The 17,251-nt window shown below is 44.3% G+C and overlaps 1 protein-coding gene across 2 annotated transcripts in view; it reads right to left on the reverse strand.

Moving 5' to 3' along the window:
• Nucleotides 1-14,915, reverse strand: part of CPNE1 (copine 1) — a 38,421-nt gene extending 23,506 nt beyond the window's left edge. For both annotated transcript variants that reach the window (XM_066587215.1, XM_066587216.1), the window contains exon 1: nucleotides 14,780-14,915. The gene's annotated coding sequence lies outside the window, so the exon portion shown is untranslated. The remainder of the gene's footprint in view (nucleotides 1-14,779) is intronic.
• Between the last annotated feature and the right edge of the window lie 2,336 nt (nucleotides 14,916-17,251).

Consider the following 17,251-nt stretch of genomic DNA (forward strand, 5'->3'; position numbering starts at 1 on the left):
AAGAAAATACAATTTGGCGATATATATCAGATATTTCTTAGACACCTAGAAAAGATGTCCTAGAAATAACTTTACGGTTATTGAAGTCAATGAAAGCCGCCCAACTCGCGGCCCATCCGCAATGAACATTGCGGACCGGCCGCAGATTCCACGTCGTCATCTAGTAACAGTGCAGGGTAAAAAAAAAAAAATTTGAAAAGGAAAAAAAAATCTCTACTGCGCATGTGCGACAGTGAGCCCATTGGGTCCTTCCGCAGTACAGAAAAGACGGCGACGGAGCAGATAAGTGCGGACGCCATTGCTACGAGAGCCAGATTCTGCCAAAATCACATGTCCGTATGTAAAAATGCTGCATTTTTTTGGCGCAGTGTTTTACTGCCTGCAGAGCTGCATTTTTATGCGCATTAGCATGCGATTTACAGCGTATTTTTGTGTCGCAAAAATGCAAACAAGCAAGCCGACGGCAACTTTTTCCCCCTCCGGGTGGCATAGCGACCTGCATAAAATATACAGTAAAACGCAGTATTATCCATGCAATTGCGTATTGACAGTGGGGTTTTTTTTTTGGTTTTTTTTTTTAAGCACCCCATTTAAATAGGTGATTTGTGAGGGATATACATGTTAAAATGCAGAAAATAGAACATGCTACATGAGGCCCCATTGAAATACATGGAGGTTTAGTGCTGCATACATCGTCCATTGAAATGAATGGAGTGCGTAAAAAACGCAGTAAATACACAATTGCACACTTAAGGGCTCATTCACAAGGGTGTATGCATAAAAAGCTGTGGGTACACCCGCAGTGTCTCCCACATACACTCTGCAGGCAGGAGCTGGCAAAGACCATGTAGGAGCTGCGAGTGCACTGCGAATGGCCGGGTACCACTCGCATACCGACATACGCTGTGTGCCTTTAAAAAATAAATAAAAATGCGTATGGACTGCGTATCATACGTTGCTCATACTGCTTGTAGGGCTCATGCTGCCATTTATTTCCCTTGCGTATTGATACGAAGTGTCCACACGCAGGTGTGCATGCAACAATAAAAGTCTGTAGACATTCACTGACTCCATTCACCGCGGGACACACACGTGCGTAATACGAGGTGACAATACGCCCCTGTGAACGAGCCCTAATACTACGTTTTACGCATTTTTATTTTTACACATGTTGCTATGCCCACGGGTGGGAAAACAAAAATTGAGACACCTTTCACTAGCTAGCCGGCGTTTTTACTATTTAAAAACTCACACGAAAACGCAGCTCTGCACGCTGTTTGAAGGTCGTGTGAGAGTAGCCTTACTACACAGCTGCCAGGAGCACAGAACGCCAAGAGTCATTTTGTTTGAGTGTGCCTAGAGAAAAAAGAGATAGCTGCTGGTTGATTAAATGATCGTCCGGTGTGAACAGGCAATTATTAGTCTTTTAATGACTAATAAACTCTACAGAGAGGTGCGCGCTTCAGCAACCGCGAACATCAGTCCGTAATGCTGTTTTCAGGCGCAACGATTCAAGGCGGAACGATTAAAGTAAAAAAAAATGTTCAAACAAGTGAAGGCGAACGATAATGGTTCAGTTTAAACACTAGCCAACGACGAACGGGTCACTTTTCGTCTGTTGCTCATTCTATGCAATCGTTGGCTTGTTCACTTATCAGTCAGTTTATACCGCAATCATTCAGTATCTGTACTCGGTTACACAGGGCCTGATCGATTCTCATTTGAACAAGCCCCGATGCCTCGGCCTATGACTGCACGAGTCAGAACACGTTAGCCTCATCCAAAAGGAGCATATGAGCAGATGTTCAGAGGCCAACAACTTGCTGTAGCAACTATTTCCAGTGACTATTGAAACAAGAATTAGCCCGTGCAAACCCATTCTTACATAAACTACCCCTAGGAAGGGCTAAATAGTTCTGCTTGGCAATCAAGGATGGACACAATTGCAGATGCACTCTTGTACTTTCTGACCCTACTCGAAGGCTTTGGTACTTGAAGCCTCTGAGGCACCATACTATGGAGTCAAAGGGTCACATTGTACTGCCATATTTTCGGGATCGTACTTTTCCTGACACATAAATGGAATTAGAAGCATACATCAGAACTGGAAGATTCCCAAGAGGACTATAGTTGTCCTATAATGGCTCCATAGAATTTATATGTTCTTCGGAAACCAGTAGGACAATGGGCAGGAGGCTTGAAGCTAACCGTAGACCAATACTTCAGCAGACAGAAGTGATCATTTGTATCCATACCAATTCCCATTAATACTCAGAGTAACACAAAGCACCTACTTGAACAATTTTCTCATGATCAGTTTACCATAAGATCACCCATGTGTGATGCGAGCGCTTGTGTCTTTGGCATGTTGGTACTAGTAAAAGTGGTAGGGATCAGAAAAACCAGTTCAGAATTAAAGATACCGTAGTTTCCACAGAAGCCAATTTACATAACTTAACAAGGATTATGCTAGTGTGAGATGTGACAGCATGCAGAATTGTTGCCCAGTGACTTTGCATATCCTTTTTAAAATCAAATATCACACAGAAAGAAAAAATAATTTAGCGAGATGTACTAACACAAACCACCCACCTTTCCATCCAGAACTGGGCGGGGGAAAAAAAAAAAAAAAAAAAAGGAGGACCATTTCTCACATTTTTTTCCCATTTGCAAAGTGTTTTTTTCCTCTTTTACTAGGACTCTTTCTGTCTTTATTAGGATTTGCTATTCTTATACTGAAGATTTTCAAATGAGATTTGTACGTTAGGCTTCAACCAATCACTTGTCTTGTTCCATGGTGTTAGGATCTCTTTCCAAAATCTAAACATAATAGTCTTGTTCATTCCTCCCTCATTCAGGACTTCGGGTGGTTTCACATCTGTGTTGGAACGTCCGGTCGGAAGTCCCACTGCAGTTCCAGATCAAAGTGCCTGAAGTAAAAAAGCGCAATATGCAGCACCTTTTCTTCCATCTAAAAGCCAAGTGAAAACTGAATAGACCCCATTATAGTCAAGCGGACCGTTCAGCTCAGTCCTGAGGCAGAGCCAATCAACCACAGATATTCCTAAATGGAGCTGGTAAGCAGAACCCCGGTGTAGGTGTGAGCCCACCCTTAAAGATATCTCTACATCTCATTTCATACAATCGTACTGGTGTGTACTTTATTTTTATGTTACCATAAGGGCTCCTTTACACTGGCAAGAAAATCGGCTATTTTTTTGCGTTGCGAGAGGGAGTGAAAACGCATGATTATGAAACCAATAAACTTCAATGGTTCCATTCTCATTTGCAATGTTTTCAAGCCTGTGATGCTGCAGCACCAGCCCCATTGAAAGCAATGGGAGAAGATCGTGATCTCCTGCTCTGCTGTCCACTCATCACTGAATACTGTGACATCAGGGACAGGGTGTTCAGTGATGAGGGGACTCCCTGCGAGGAAACAGGAGATTGCAATGTTCTCCCATTGCTTTCAATTGGCCCGGTAAAGCCAGCAAAGTGGATAAGATTTTGCAAAAACCTCATCCACACACTACGGCCAAGCCGCGCAAAAATGTAGATGCAGCATGGAAAACAAAGACGCAGCATGTCAATTTTTTTTTCCATTTCTGCAGCGTCCTCTCTCCTCTCTATGGGGAGAGATGGCTGCAACGGAAATGCAGGCGGTGAAGCCGCTTCAAAACCGCTTATCCCATGGAAGTCTGGTGGTTTTTCGGTGCAGGCATTCTGCAGGATTTCTGTCCCATGTGACCTCAGCCTTACACCGCTCCATCAATGAAAAACAAAAAAAAAAGCCATGGGTGCCTTATCCATGGCAAGATTTTACCTCTGTCATTATAAAATGTCCAGGGCCGTTTCAAAAAAGCCAGGGAGCAAATTTCGCAGCATTTCTGTATCCAAGAAAAAAAAAAAAACCCTGTCAAATTCTTCACCATTAGTGCGAATTTTGACTGGAAATCAGCTCCGTATCCGCAGCCGATTTTATAGTATGTGGCATTCCCCATCACATCCTTTGAAGACTTCCCGTCGTCAGCCCTCCCCAGCGACTTGTAGTGGCCTGACCTGACCAGCGGCGCTGCACCTGACCAGGCCACTGTGAACAGGATCCCAGGAGGTGAGGGGGGAGTGCCGCATAGTATGAAATCAGCTGCGGATATGCGGCTGATTTCCAGTCAGAATCCGCACCAACGATATGGATTTTGCCTGGTTTTGGATGCGGAAGTGCTGTGTAATTTGCAGCAGAAATTTTTGCTGCGGACATTCTGCAGCATTTTCACCACGTGTAAACATACCCTAAGTCAGCTAGAGGTATGCTGCCATGTGCAGAGTGGCCCCCCACAGTAGCCCCAGTAATAATAGTGACCCCCCTCCACAGTAGTAATAGTGACCCCCTACATTACCCCAGTGGTAATAGTGACCCACCCCACAGTGGCCTCAGTAGTAATACTATTACTACTGATGCTGATATAAGGGACACTATTACAGTAGTGCCAGTAGTAGCAGTGACCCCACAGTAGCTCCAGTACTAATAGACCCACCCCCTGAAAACCATATACTTCCACTCCCGGTCTTCAGAGCACCGCTGCTGCTCCTCTTCTCAGCACTGTTGAGAACGGAAGTGTGTGCTCCCGCACCAGCACCTCCTTCCTTCTTTTTTCTTGCAGAACCAAAGATGAGAGGTCAGGGGAGGAAGATCCCGGATGTACACACTGCTGTCAAATGTGTGCATCCAGCAGCGGCGCAGCAGTGAGATTACCAGCCGGGGAGGCACGGCTTCCTGGCTGGTAATCACTTTAATGGTGACCCCGCATCCCGAAAGCGGGGGGAAAAAAAAAAAAAAATGGGACAGACATCCTGAAACCAGGACAAATGGCTGTCCCACTTGGGACCCTGGCGATAGCAGGACACAGGGTCCCAAAGAGGAACTGTCTCTCCTAAATCGGGATATCTGTTCAACTTAGTTAAAAATCTCATCTATTTTGCTGGCACTATATTCTGCTGTAGATTTCTGAGCACGGATCTACATGGGAAATCCACAGCATTTTTAGTACCGGTATGTGTGGATACATCCTTGAGGACCTTTCACACAGGCAATTTATGGTGCTTTAGGCAGGTGACAGGTTCCCTTTAAAACCAGTCACTGAATGAAGAATACCATTCAGATGTGTGGAATGGATTACCATAGGTTTCTGGAACAAATCAGCTGCAGGTGAACTTTCTAAACCACCGGCGGCCATCCCCTTTTATAATATACTGTGCATCAAAATTGTGGCATCAGGAAACTATCTTTGACCTGCTGCACACAGAGATGATTGTTTGCACAAGTGGGCAGGGAATGTATGTAAACAGACAGCCTTTCTATAAAGACATCGCTATATGCACAGAGTACCCATTATGGTGCACTATGAGACTCTATGTCCTTCCCTAGAAGCAATGAGTACAGAATACATAATATGGCATGCAATATTACAAGCCACATTTATTTTCTCATGGGCTGTGCAAGAAATAGCCTTTGTGTGCCACATCCTAGTCTTATTGACCAAGTAGACATTGAACACAACTCTGCAAATACCGTTATTAGTCTTCCCCACGCATTGTGATAACCAAGATAGCATGAACTTTTAATATTAATTGGAGACAAGTCATTTTACTGTCATCTACATTGTGGCATACAGTCATGAGGACTAGTTATTTCCAAGTTGTCCACCGTATTTCATTCTAGTATGAACTGCATTAAAGGGAAATTGAGGCGTACTCCAGTGAAGCTATTGCAACATGACAGGACAAACAAACCGCCTAAACTTTGCCCTGAAGTTTATATATTCTGTTTACATTATACCTGGTAAGATAATTAATACTTTCACACTGTTTTGTAGTACTAAATAATACACCTCAATCATACAGTTCTCGTTCTGTGCATGCTATAACAATGTATATCAGCGACACAATGGTTATATTTTAGAAAGTGAATCCACAGAGTACCATTTGTATTGCGGTTTTCATGTGATGCAACTTTTACAGTAGGGAATCCTGTTTGTCCCTAAAATAAGCCCTACCTGCATTAAAAAGAAAACCCCCCAAAATATATTACCTAACAGGCGCTGTTCGCTCTGCTGCACTTCTCCTTCTAAAGCTTTGGCACACTGGTCTGTAGTCTTCAGCCCGAGCTTCCTGGTGAGGGGGCTCAAAAATCCTGCTTCCAGGAAGCGCTGGTTCTGATTGGTTCGAGCGCCGCGGCTCAGCCAATCAATGCAGCACTCGGTTCTGGAGTGCTGCAGCTTAGGCAAATCAAAGCGAGTGCTTCCTGGGAGGTGCGATTTTTGAATCCTTTCACCAGGAAGCGCTGGCTGAGGACTACAGACAAGTGTGTCAAAGCTTCAGAAGGAGAAGTGTGATGGAGCAAACAGTGCCCGTTAGGTAATGTATTGTTTTTTGTTTTTGTTTTAAAGGTAGCCAGGGCTTAATTTCTGGGTAGGGCTTACATTTTAAGCACCCCAAAAATCCCAGCAAAAGAGCGCTACAAAGTCGTGCGACTCTGTATTGCCACAAAATCGCCACAAGAAAACGCAGCAATACCGCTGTGATTTTGTTGCGGTGATGTACCTGTTGCCCGTGTGAAAGAGGCCTTATACCTCTTTTTAGTTTATAAAGAAAAAAAAAAAAAGAGTCACATCTACACTACGGACTTGCTCATCCTATAAAATGCCGGACAGGGCGGAAGGTAGTCAATGGGGTCCGTTGGCCAAGGGATACAGTTTCCTACTCCCATAACAGAGCAGGAAAACGGAATCCCCTAATGCACACGTGAACATAGCCTTAGGCCACCTACACACCAGGGGTGAGTGCAATATTGGGCTGAGAAACTTGGCCAGATATTGCACTCGTAAGTCAGCGTTTTACCCGTGCATGCAAGGCGATTTTCCACCAAAAACGCCTTGCATCCCATCTGTGAAATTATGTTCCTCTTGGGCAAATTTCAGGTGCAATAGTGGATCGGAAGTGTTTCCTATGGATTTCAATGAAACCTTGTATCGCACATCACACGGAATGTGAGAGCCGTGCGATGTATCAATGCAATGTCCCATTGAAATCAATGGTCGATGGAGTCCGAGGAATGCTAAAAAAAAAAAAATAGAACATGCCACGATTTTTTCCTTGCCGCATTGCAGTGAGGGAAAACATTGCTCATGTGTAAGACTCAGAGTTCATATCTGTACAAAGTTTTGTAAGTCTTCCAACGCACAAAAGTCGAGCGAGATTCTCGGCTGTGTGAAATCGGCCTTAGTTTCCTGCAGTGTGCATATATTCTCATACATCGCAGGCTGCTTAATGTGCAATCTGTCTGTGAACTTCCTGAACAGCTCAGTATTTTCATCAAATCAAAGTTGATCAAGAGACTGTGAGCTAGGCTTATGGGCTCAAAGTAGCTAACTCGATAAGTCCGAGGAAGTCAGTTTTACATTGTGGCACCTTAAGTAGTCCTCCCATTCTAAACTTATCACGAGAGGGCTACTTAACAGGCCGCTACACTCAATGCAATGCACTGAGCGCCAACACCGGGGTACGGCAGGGAAGGCAAGTATAAACATACATCCCCAGAATCTGCGGTTCAGCTACTTTCAGCAGAATACATCTAAGATAAGATTACATGAGAAGCCTGGAGTGGCTTGAGACCAGGCCATCAGGGAGCTCCACTGATGGATTACATATGGACCAGGCCTATCCTTAGACTATCAATATAAAACCCCTTTAGAGGAGGGTTCACATGTAATGACTTTGCGGTGGTTTTATTGGCATTTTTTGGCAAACAAAACACTGTAGTTTTACTAAACTATGCCACCACCACATGTGGCCTCGCCCTTGCCAAACAAATCAGCCGAAACCACCAATTTTAATGGGACCAGGCAAGCATTTACTGTGCATGAGTGGTGCATGCATGCATGCATATGGAGGAGGGCACGGTGGGCTATCAATCAGCTGAATGAGTATTCTGCTGGCCGTCTTATACTGGGAAATTATATCTGATTTTATTTTTCTTAAGTTCTTCATTTGATCCTGACATGGCCATTTGCTGAGGGGCAAGATACATTTCTCTCCTGAGCAAGTAGCTAATACATTCCTGAAATGTTTTTCCAAAAACAATTATGTGATTCTCTCCATGCTGGTGAGATGCCAAAAATTTACTTTAGTTCTTTTACCTTTTAAAATGCCTCTGAAATATCACAGAAAGCACATTTCCCACTGAAAGCATTACACTGGATTGAAGAAGCTTCCAACCATGAGTTAATCCAGATGATGGGGTCAATTTAGCCATGTGCATTGCGAGTTGTGCCCGACAATCTCTGGCACAACTCGCTCTCAGACGTGTAAATACGACCCAACAACCTCATAGGACTCAGCATGCCTTCTTCTAGGAGCCAATTACTTTAGCTTATGGAGCTTGGAGGAGATGACAAAGTTTCTTTAAAGTCGAAGGCTAGGTTCTCACTGGGCGGAATCCTGACGGAAATCTCACGGTTTTGCCACAGCCAAAAACCACAAAATTTCCGCCAGGAACCTAGCCACGGGTTTTACAGCGGCTTGGCCACATGCTTTCCTGTTGCGGCCGCCGCAGAAAAAAAAACCCCAAAAATTGACATGCTGTGGCCGGGGAATCCGCTCCCCAGCGCCGGTTTCTGCCGGCTTTGCCGCGAATGGATTGGCCATCCTGTGTGGACGAGATTTTCGACAAATCTCGTCCACATGGCTGGCTAATCACGGGATTAGCGGCCGCAGGCGGGTCTGCTGCAGCGAAATACTGCATGGAATTTACACGGCAAATCCACCCTTTGTGAACCCAGCCTAAGTGTATGTTCACACATTGGATTTACCAAAGGGTCTGACAGATTTCTATTGCAGATGTGCAGGTGGTGGCTAGACATCGGGTATTGGTTGTGGAGTGCGGAATAAAGTACAGTATAATGGAAGTTCAAAAACCCAATTCGCAGCACAATAAAAATCCACAGCATTCCTAGAATCTACTGCATATTTAAATCCGAAGTACGCACTGTTGCAAAAATATTGCAGATTTCATTCATTGCCATACAAAGAGTAAATTCTGCAGCTATTGCCACCTTGGGTAAGTGCGCACATCGCAGAGCAATTCTACATGTGGTTAGTGATGCGGATTTTGACCATGGAATTCATGCACTGTAAACTAAAGAACTAATTCCACAGTGAAAATCTGCGCCGTTTCTGTAATAGAGCATGCAGCGGATATTGAAATCCACGGTATGACTTTACCAATGTGGATTTTGTCTACTGCAAGGGCCTGTTCACATGGCGGAATTCACCACGGATTTTGAATCAGCAATGATAGTGTATTTGTAGATTTTGGTGCATTTAATCGATTCATAACCCCAAAATAAAGAGGCCACCACTGACCCACCTGTCAGAAACAGAGTATGGTTTGGGTTCCATCTTGCAGGATCCGCAGATAAATAGACCCTGCTGTCTTTACTAAGTGCCGTACGTCACAGGTTGGTGACTGTCAGACCTGTAAACTCCATTACCGTGACGAATTCCACCGCTAAAGACCACATAAAATCTGCACCTCTCTGCCGTGGATCTGAGCGCGGATTTAGCCCTTTCAATGTGCAAAATTCACATGCGGAATTCAGATTAGTTTCCTCTCATTTCCATGTCAAAAAGCGGTATTTTACTCCTTGATGCAAAAATGCGATTTTCCATACGTAGACTTTGCCCATTGACCGGGCTAAATCCACAAGTGGATCCGCAGCAGACAGGCGGGGATTTTGCCGTAGTTTTTCAGAGGCGAAGTTCACACAGAAAATTCCATAGCGAATTCCATCGTATAACCATACCCTAAGTGAATAACATTTGTTAAAGCCCCATAACCCTACATGCTACTCTACATTGCTGCAGAAGTTCGGTGTGAAATTCACAGCATATCTGCGATGAATGAACTTAGTGTTACAGCATTTTTGGACTACATTCACACGGGCGAGAATCTCACACGAGTTTTGTGCATTGCGAGACACACAAAACGCGCACATATACGAACTTTATTCTTTTGAATAAGCATATTTTCAGATGAACGATTTTCTTTGTCTTTTACAGCAAAGCTGCGAGGAAAAGACAAATCATTGCAACATTTTCTATCTTTGGCATTCTCTTGGAACGCCTTGCCCATTATTTTCAATAAGAATCTACAAGACATCACATAGCACTTGCTCAATGAGAAACACTTGTGAAACTCTGACACGCGTGAAACGCGCGCCTGAAGATCGAAATTTCACAAAAGCAACGCGGAGCATTTCTGATTGAAAAATGCTTTGCATCGGCGTGAAAAAAAAAGTCTTTTGGCAAGCCCAATATTGCGCTCGCCCGCGTGAATCCAGCTTTACACTGTGAAAACCTCGTCCAGCGTTTCCCAAACTCCAAACCTCACGACGGCCCAACAAGGCATGATTTGAGAATATTGTATAATAGAAACACCTGTGGCGATGTCTGATAGATTGACAATAATTACATCACCTGTGTTATATTATGGAAACCCTGACCTGCTGGGGAGTCATGAGGACAGGGGTTTGGGATGCAAAAGATTGTATACTTTTGTTCACTTCGGTCTTCGTATCCAAAGTAACATCCTGCTGCTCCTCCCCAAAATTAATTGATTGTGAAGAGGTCCTTCGCTCCATGGGGAATACAATTGCTGCTATATTCCCTGTGGAATGCTAGTACAGGGCTGCAGTGCGTATTTTACCGTAAAGGCCCGTTTACATGCAAAGACAATCTTTAAAACTATTGATTTTATAGATCATTTTGTATAAAGTGTTAATGGACACTGATGTCCATTATCATCTTCATTTGCATGTAAAAGGGCTTCTGGGAGCTGTTTGCAGAGCCCAGCATGTGTGATGAGCTCCACACACAGCTGCATTGTTCTCATAAGGGCTGTCAGCAGAATACAATGTAATCTCCTGGCTCGCGCTGAGAGCACAGCATGATGTCTGTTGAGAGATATTTTATCTCTCTGCAGCTGAACAATAGATTTTAAGCTCACTTTAAAATCATCATTCAGACGAAAAGTGCACGATGTGCGCATTTACAAGCAACAATTATTGCTCATCTGTGATCGTTTGAACAAATTTTAAGCGATAATCGTTGCATGTAAACGGGCCTTAGTTGTCTAGCTGCTCATCATTTGCAGCAAAAGGGTTCACACAGGTATTCAGTTTCGGTCTGTAAAATATGCAGTGTTGTTCCATATTCATTTCATTTTTCACACGCCCAAATAGAAAAACAGAGCTGACCCATTGATTTCATGCATTAAATATACAGTCAATATGTATATATCATGCAGATTTGCGCAATCCCATTGACCAGGGGCGTACCTAAAGGCTAAGGGGCTCGGGTGCTAAAGTTCAGCTGGGCCCCCCCCCTCCCCCTCCATCTGTACCCGTACCTATACCTAAACTGTGCTAATTTACAAACATGATGTAGCCCCTTGGCGTAAGCCTTCTCATCAGGACTCCTTTCCTTGACTACGTAAAAACCCGTTAGTAATGTCTTAGGCTTCTTTCACACGGCTGCAAAAATTGCGCGAGATTTGTGCGTTACAAGACGCACAAATCGCACATGAATATGAACCTCATTGTTTTGAATACGATCATACACAGGAGCGATGTTTTGTTTTTCTCTGCATCGCATGAGAATATGATGATGTGATGCGAGCTGATTTTAACACAACAACCCCTCACATCAATGTGCACAGCACACGTTGGCGAGTGCGATATGGGGCATAGATTCACTTCCCAATATCAGACTCACTCGTGTGAAATTAGCCTAAGGCCGGCTGCACACGGCTGGATTTGCATTGCGGAATATGGAGCGGGCATCCGCCTACGGATTCCGCAGCATGTACCGCCCATAGCATGCTATGAAAAAGCGTTTTTTCCTGTACACGAGCAGAAAGCAATTGTGGTTTTCCGCTCACGGATGAAAAATCACGACATGCTGTATTTTAGTGCAGATTCTGCACAGACTGCCTCCGTTGAACTCAATGTAAGCCGTGCGACCCGCTGCCCTGACATTGCAGAAAAGTCGACAGGCACCAGGCGACGGCGCTGGAAAGTCAGTGATTAAAAGAAGAAAAACTGTACTGCGCGGGTCCGACGGCTCGCCTTGTGGACCATCTGCAGTACAGAAAAAAGAAAGAAATTACAGGTACACGCCGATACCAGCGGGGCACAGGGTTGGATTCCGCCGCGGGCTCCCGCATGCAGAATCCAACCCGGTCGTGTGCAGCCGCCCTAACACTGTGTTCATGGATTTTGTTGCATTTTTGAACCACAATTAAAATCCCATCCAAAAGCCGCATGCAGTATTATAAACCGCACGTGGATTCAAACAGTACATGCGGGTTTTTAAACTGCATGCAGGTTTCTGATGCATTTTTCAGTTGTGTGTAAAGTGTTCAAATATACAGTATATACCCAGGTTATACCAGCTGTACATATATAATTATATACAGGAGAGGTATAACCTATACCAGCTGTACATATATAATTATATACAGTATATATTCAGGCTATACCAGCTGTACATATATAATTATATACAGGAGAGCTCCAGGTTACACCAGCATGGTACATATCACTATATGCAGGATGTATATCCCCCTATATCCCTGTATATAGTGGTATGTCCCATGCTGGTGTAACCTGTGTATCTCCTGTATATAATTATATATATATACAGCTGGTATAACTTATACTTGCTATACATATATAATTACAATTCCTTCTCTACTCACCTCTGCAGCAGTCTCTGGGCAGCCTGTAATGGAAAGTCCCCCGTCCTTTGATCACATGACCAGAGCCTGGTCATGTGATCTGCAGCCACAGGTCCTCCTGCAGGTCCTGTGCATCCAGCTCTCCGGAGGTGAGTAGAGGAGCACTAGCCCCTTCCCCTGGTAATCGCTGGCCGGCAGAGACTGATAGACTGCAGCTGTGACCACTCACAGCTGCAGCCTATCAGTGGGAGGGCCGCGCGCCATGGGAGTCTGCAGCCTGTAATTGGCTGCCGACTCCACGTGTAACAGCCCTCCCCTCTGCCCTTGCCGACCTGTGGCGCTGCCTCCTGTCTCCCTCCTCTCCACTCCCTCCTCCCTTCTCAGCCATCATGCAGCCGACAGCGCTGGTCCCCTGGGCCCCCTCAGCTCAAGGGCCGGGTCGCCGTTGCGACCCCTGCTTCCCCTCACCGTACGCCAGTGCCATTGACTTTAATGGACTATATCAATCCATAATAGGCCATGCTGTGCAAAACGGATGTATAAATAACTCAATGTAAATCAAGGGGGTTTCAGCTCTCACGTAATATGGAGCGCAAATACGCCATGTGAAGGAGGCTTAACTTTACAGTGGAGTATAGTAGATAGTGGTAAATCATTAGTGTAAGGGCTCCTTCCCACGGGTGTATGTGCGAATGCGTACACTTAAGCGCAACATATTTGCGCATGAAAGAGGTTTATTGGCACAGTGTTCTGTACTTTCTTGCGCAAGAAAGGCCTGTTCACATATGCACACAACACCCAAATTTAAAAGCTAATGAGGTCGATATGTTTATTTTCATGGAATTGCACAGTACATTGCATATTTGTGCACCTCCCATAGACTTCTATGGGGACCTTTGCTTAGGAAATGTGCAGGAAAATAATTGTTTTTCATTGTTTTTAATAGGGCTTCGCAGATGAGCGTACAAGTGTGACATTTCTAACGCTGCTTGCTCTATTTTAGTGCATTTCAGCGATTTTTAACGCATCTCATCACTCATTGCAATGATGGGGTGCGTTATATAACCTCGAACATGCTATAAAAGCGGCGTTTTACAGATGGTGTGTGCGCGAGTGTGGCCTAAGACTCGCGTACTAGCATGCTTTCACAAGTGGTGGAAAAATCTATTTAAATGGCTACAAATTTTGCTTTTTGACAGCAAATCTGTGACAAAATCCATATGCAAGATATTCAGATTTTGATGCAAGTTTCTCTGCCAGATGCGAAAAATCATGCCAACTCTGCAGGAGTTAATAGCCTTTATATGGCTTTGCTAAAGAAAAAAAAACTACTGAAAATATTTTTAATATCACCATCAAGAAAAGCCGAGTGACAACCAATATGGTTAGCAATACAGCTGTTGATTCCTTACCCAGCTTTACCAAACTCCTGAATGGCAAACCTTACAAGTTTTGCAGGAGCACAGGAACGGGGATAGAACGTTGCATAACTAGGCAGCTTTACCACTCAAGACTTTAGGAAAACTGGGAGGATAAGCCTTGTAGAAGGCCTTACACAAGTACATTGGTTGTTACCCAGCTTTTCTGAATATAGATCAAATTAATAAACACAAAAAGTGTATTTAATATCATAACAAATGAGTGCAGGCTCATAAACAGGCAACATATGCCTACAAATCGCTACAATGAGCAGAAGATGCAAGTTAAAAGCAAGAATGTTTCAGGAAAAAGTAAGCAAGTTACAACAAGAGGTTAATGCAAAACTTTGTTTGCCAACACATACAATAGTAACAGAGCTAAGTAAAAACAGAAAGAACATCCAAAATGAGGAGGATTAGGAAGGTCCGGCTAAAAACAGACACATAATTTAAACCAGAGCAGGGTGGGGACTGCAGTATGTTGGACCTAAACCCCATGTAACACAATGAAAAGATCATTAAACCACCAGAAATAAGAATAAAGAAGACTTACAGCGTGCTTTCTTACCTTACTATCAGAAACCGCACAAAACTACTCCACTGCTGCTTCTGGAAGGGGTGAGGCACCTTCCTCCCTGGAAGAGGCGGTTTCTTCTGCACAGACAGAAGTGGATGATTGCACTGTCAGTCACACCCAGGTTACACCCTTCTGCACTGCTGCAACCAGCCAGTATCTGCATACACACAGCAGGGAAAATGGATGGCAAGTTTTACTGCAGGACCCTGTAAGGAAACCTACATGCAATCATGACAGCAGAAAGCAAAGTAGAAGCTACCAAGAGAGACCTAACTTTAAGCTTTTCTACTTGTAAATATTGGGAAGTGGTGTATACCTGCTGTCTTATATCTTTGCATTAGTATATAGGTAAATATGGCTGATGGCAGTGACATTTGAGTTGATTTTTCCCTTTGCAATGATATGTCTTTAAATGTCACTAAGGTCGGGCTCACATGAGTGGGTTGCAAACGCTGCATGTATAATACAGCGTTTTCCACTATGTGAGCTGGCGTATCGCCACATATGGCACCAATAGTTCACTGCACTTGACAATATCTCACGCACGCTGGCATGCACAGTCTTCCTTATTTCTTTTAATCTCCTGCTCTGTCACTTAGTGACATTGCGTATAAACACCGCACATATGCAATGTAATTGAATATACGCTCATGTAAATAAGCCCGAAGGCAGGAGAAATCCTTGGGACCTGTTTTTTTTTTCTTTTTAAATCAGATAATCTTAAGGCTGGGTTCACACAGGGTGGATTTGCCGCGGAATTCCGCCGCGGCGAATCCGCCTGCGGCCGCTAATCTCAGTATTAGCCAGCCATGTGGACGAGATTTCTCAGAAATCTCGTCCACACGGGACGGCCAATCCGCTGCGGTAAGTCAGGCAGGAACCGCAGCTGCAGCGATCGCAGCCGCGGCTTTACAATATGCAGCATGTCTATTTATTTTTTCTTTCCGCTGCGGCCGCGCTCTCCTCTATGGGAGCGCCGGCCGCAGCAGAAGAGCGAGTGGCCGGGCCGCTTCAAAGCCGCCGTGGGTTTTTCCGCGGCAGTTCTCCCGGCGGAAATCTCGCGGTTTTTGCTGCGGCCAAACCGTGAGATTTCCGGCGGGAATCCGCCCTGTGTGAACCCAGCCTAATAGTTTTCATTTTTACTTAACATTTACACACAACACAAACAAAAAACCACGAACCTTACCCAAGTACTGTATCCTCTTTCTAATCCAATTACATTATTCATTTTTGAAATATACAAGTACTCTCCTATAGTTGGTGGATTAGACTAGGTCCAGTAGGCAGCTACGGCTTTTCTTGCTTCTTACAGCATTCTATATGAACCCCCAAGGCTGTATAATCATCCATATTAATAGTATCTAGTATCCTCAATAGGCAATCTCTTGGATCAGCTGAGATACCTATAACAAATACCCTTTTTATAAGATCCAGGAGCTTTAACCAAAATGTTCCCAACCCACTAGTACATTTCCATACCATGTGCAACAGATGGACATCTAGAGTCTTCTCTAACCCCCATTTTGTGTAATGTCAAAGGAGTTTTATATATTCTGTACCGAAAATATAATTGAGACGATCGCTGAGCTTCACATAACAAGACTACTCTTTCTAGGATACCATCCAATTGTTTATCAGATATAGGCCCCAAGTCTAAAGGCCCTTTTACACACAATGATTATAGCTCAAAATTCGCTCAAAAGCCATCGTTGTGTGTAAACGTGTGCCCATCATGCACTAACCGTGCACTTTTCGTCCATCGCTAAGTTCAGCTCAGCTTAAAATCCACGACTGATTGCTGAGTTCTCCAGGGGCAGCACTGATAACATTCTTTCAGCAGCTGTGCCACTGGAGAACAATAGTGATGTATTTAGAGAGCAGACCACCCGCTGTTCTCTTAATACATGTAAATGAAGCTAGTTTGCTTCTAATGAGCTAATTAGCCCATTAGTAGCTAATGCAAAATGATCAGTCAAAACTGTCAGTTTCTGATGAATTTTGAGCAATCATCTGTGTGTGCACCTTAACTCCCATTTACTTCTAAAGGCCCATTTAGACTGGACGAATGTCGGGCAAACGATGCCCGACACTCATCCCCGCACATACTCGCTCTTGTAAAAACTCAGCAAAAACGATGGACGATGAGCTGATCGCTCAGTATAAATAGCACCCATTCAGTACTGAACAGCCGCTATGTTAAGTCAGAGGAGAGGGTCGGGGGAGAGCGAGGAGAGAAATCTCCTGCAGCCTCACCGCCCCTCTGCTGGCTGCTCTGTGAGCGAGCCAGCAATACTAGCTCCCATGCAACAGCATAGGAGCGAGGACAGGGACGAGTGTCGGGCATCATTTGCCCAGACATTTGTCCCGTTTAAATGGACCTTAACACCTAGAGTTAACGGATTATAAATATATGAAATTGCCCCCTTTGTGCTCCCTGCTGTAGTCATATAATCCATCAATGGA

Source organism: Eleutherodactylus coqui, chromosome 13 (genome assembly GCF_035609145.1).
Source record: "Eleutherodactylus coqui strain aEleCoq1 chromosome 13, aEleCoq1.hap1, whole genome shotgun sequence".
Taxonomy (NCBI): domain Eukaryota; kingdom Metazoa; phylum Chordata; class Amphibia; order Anura; family Eleutherodactylidae; genus Eleutherodactylus; species Eleutherodactylus coqui.